The following is a 3,994-nucleotide window of genomic DNA, read 5'->3' on the forward strand; positions in this document are numbered from 1 at the left end:
GCAGCCTTCCTGGGTTCACATCCCAGCTCTGCCTTACATTATATGCATGATGTTGGACAAGTTGCTGAGCCTCTCTATGCCTCAGTCTCCCCACCTAGAAAATGAGGATAACGGTGTGTTTCACAGGCTTTTCTGAGGAATAAATGAATTAATAGATGCAAAGATCTCACAGCAAGCCTAAACCTAAACATAACAAGCCTCAGTAAATTATGACTCTGGAAGACTGAAGCTTAGCTTGAAAGCTGCTACAATGACACAGTTCTGACAACTACACAAATTTATCAGTATAGAGGAAGAATCGGAGGCACAAATCCAGCCCCTTACCCAAGGCCTACAGCCATTAAGTGACAAAGCAGGAATTCCCATTTTATTGGGTAGCTCCAAAGCTTGGGCTGCATTCCTCATGCCCCTCTCCTTTTATTACAGATTTCCTAAAGCCTTAGGAACGTGGCGCCACTGCCACCTGCTGGTGATGCTGCCACATGGCCCATGGCTGGAGCTCTCCCTGAAGCCAACGGGACAGAGATGGAGATGGTGTGCTCAGAACAGAGGACCGCCACAGGGCAGCCTGATCAGTGGAATGCGACAGGGTCCCAAAGGCTCTCTGGAAACCTTGTCCCCAGAGGGCTTGTATTCTGATCTGAATCTGATTGTGGGTTCAATCTCTCCTTCAAAGAAAGACACTTTGAGATCAATGCTGGCCAAGGTTTGCATGTGTTGCTAACACATTGTAAATCAAAAAATATCTAATATGACTTGGCTCTGTATCCTCACCCAAATCTCATCTCTAACTGTAATCACTGCATGTCAAGGGAGGGACCTGGTGGGAAGCGACTGGATCATGGCAACAGATTTTCCCCATGCCGTTCTCGTGATAGTGAGTGAGTTCTCATGAGGTCTAATGGTTTAAAACTGTGGTACGCCCCACTTTTCTCTCTCTTGCCACCTTGTGAAGAAGGTGCTTGCTTCTCCTTCTTCTACCATGATTACGAGTTTCTTGAGGCATCCTCAGCCATGAGGAACTGTGAGTCAATTAAACCTCTTTTATTTATGAATTACCCAGTCTCAGGTAGTCCTTTACAGCAGCATGAAAACAAACTAATACAGAAAATTGGCCCCAGAAGTGGGATTGGAGCCCACACACAAAGCCCTCACTGGGGCACTGCCCAGTGGAACTGTGAGAAGAGGGCCACCGTCTTCCAGGCCCCAGGATGGTAGATCCACCAACAGCTTGGACCATGCCCTTGGAAAAGCCACAGGCACTCAACACCAGCCCATGAAAGCAGCCACAGGGACTGTACCCTGCAGAGCTGCAGGGGCAGAGCTGTCCAAAACCTTGGGAGCCCACCCCTTGCATCAGCGTGTCCTGAATGTGGAACATGGAGTCAAAGGAGATTATTTTGGAGTGTTAAGATTTAATGAGGCCAGTGCAGTGGCTCACGTCTGTAATCCCAACACTTTGGGAGTCTGAGGTGGGTAGACTGCTTAGGGCCAGGAGTTCAAAACCAGCCTGGCCAACATGGAGATACCCGTCTCTACTAAAAATACAAAACTTAGCCGGTGTGGTGGTGCCCACCTGTAATCCCAAATACTCGAGTGGGGGACTGAGGCATGAGAATCTGGGAGGCAGAGGTTGCAATAAGCCAAGATCATGTTACTGAATTCCAGCTTGGGTGACAGTGTGAGACTGTCCCTCTGTCTTTCTCTCTCTCTCTCTCTCTCTCTCTCTCACACACACACACACACGAAGATTTAATGAGGTGCCTTGCCAGGTTTTAGACTTGCAAGAGGTCTGTGGTCCCTTAGTTTTGGCCAATTTATTCCATTTGGAACAGGAACATTCACCTGATACCTATACCCCCATTGTATCTTGGAAGTAACTAACTTGGTTTTTATTCTATAGGCTCACAAGCAGAAGGGACTTACTTTGTCTCAGATGAGACTTTGGACTTGAACTTTTGAGTTAGTGCTGGAATGAGTTAAGACTTTGGGGGACTATTGGGAAGGCATGATTGGTTTTGAAATGTGAGAGGGATGTAAGACGGGGGAAGGACCATGGGCAGAATGATATGGTTTGGCTCTGTATCCCCACCCAAATCTCATCTCAAATTGTAAGCCCCATGTGTCAGGGGAGGGACCTGGTGGGAGGTGATTGGATCATGGGGACATATTTTCTGCATGCTGTTCTTGTGACAGTGAGTGAGTTCTCACAAGATCTGATTGTTTAAAAGTGTGCCACCTCCCACTTCTCCCTCTCTCCTGCTGTCTTGTGAAGAAGGTGCCTGTTTCTCCTTTGCCTTCTGCCATGATTGTAAGTTTCCTGAGGCTTCCCCAGCCATGTGGAACTGTGAGTCAATTAAACCTCTTTTACTTACAAGTTACCCAGTCTCAGGCAGTTTTTAACAGCAGTGTGAAAATGGACTCATATAGTATCTGAGACAGGTCTCAATCAATTTAGAGTTTACTTCGCCAAGGTTAAGGACCATGGTCCATGGCACAACCTCAGAAGGTCCTGAGAACATGTGCCCAAGGTGATTGGGTTACAATTTGGTTTTATTACATTTTGGGGAGACAGAAATTACAAGCAATGGCATAAATCAAAACATGGAAAGTATACTTTGGTTCAGCCCAGGAAACCAGACATTTTGAAGCAGGGGGCTTCCAGGTCATAGGTGAATTTGAAGCTTTCTTGAGTTTAGATGAGGGAGATTGTGAAAACCAAGGTTCTTGTCATGTAGATGATGCTACCAGGTAGCAGACTTCAGAGAGAATAGATAGCAAATGTCTCTTATCAGACCTTAAAAGGTGTCAGACTCTAGAAAAGACCTGGTAAGGGAAAGAGATTCTCTACAGAATGCAAATTTCCCCCACAAGAGACTGCTCAGCAGGGACATTTTAAAACATATCAAAGAAATACATCTTTCTTTGCCTACTATCTGTCATGTGTTACTACACCAGAGTCATATTGCAATGCGGTATCTCACTGAAACAAAGAATCTGTTTTGCCATTATTAAGATCTCTGCTTTAATGTTAATTCTGGTCAGTTGTGCCTAAATTCCAAAGGGAGGAGGTTATAATGAGGCATGTTTGACCCTACATTCTCATCATGACCTGAATCAGGGTTTCAGGTTTCTTTGAGATCCCCTTGGCCAAGAAGGAGTCCATTCAGTCCATTGTGGGGCTTAGAATTTTAATTTTGGTTTACAACATCAACGTGTTAGCTATTTACCAGATTACCCAGCTCTTGTGCAAGAGAAAGGTCAAGGAGTTGGAACATGGGACAGGTAAGTTTTGATGAGGATGACACAGTTCAGCAGGGCTCAAAGTGCAGGGCCTCACCCAGGAGGTCAGCTTTGGATGGGGGCCCTGAAGCAAATCCCCTTTTATAATGTTGCCTTTCTCTGCCAACTTCCCCACTTGGGTGAAAGAATGGGGAAAAACTCTGAATGAGACAGACAAAGCCCTCTGTGCTTTGGACCTTGCTGATGTGTCCAGCCTCATTCCTCCCAGCACCCCCTCACGCTCTAGGACAGTTCTGCACTTTGGGTGGATAGTTGTGACCTGGACTACTTTTTCAAATTCGTTTTCTGGGAAATGCCCTTCACCCCCACTACTAAGGCCCCTATAGTCACTCCAAAGAACCTTACACTTTGTATCCCATGTGAATGGCATCTTATGTGAGTGGCATCCCCGGATCACAACCCCTTAGACTACAACAGGAATGGTGCCTCTGGGGCTTGTGCAACTTGGCAAAATGTCTACTACTACCACTACCATTCACATGAGTGGACATGTGGACCTGGCCTCCAGACCATACATAGATGACTGGTTCAGTGTGAGCTGAAATCAAGTGGGCTGATCAGAGTGCTCTCACCCTCAAAATATGAAACTGATGTAAGAGATTCCAAGCTCAGATTGATTGGAATCTCAAATAAAGGAGGTGTCGGTGGCAGCCCCAAACTGTATGTTGTGAGTGCCCTAGCCAGTACCATC

Source organism: Rhinopithecus roxellana, chromosome 1 (assembly GCF_007565055.1).
Source record: "Rhinopithecus roxellana isolate Shanxi Qingling chromosome 1, ASM756505v1, whole genome shotgun sequence".
Taxonomy (NCBI): Eukaryota; Metazoa; Chordata; class Mammalia; order Primates; family Cercopithecidae; genus Rhinopithecus; species Rhinopithecus roxellana.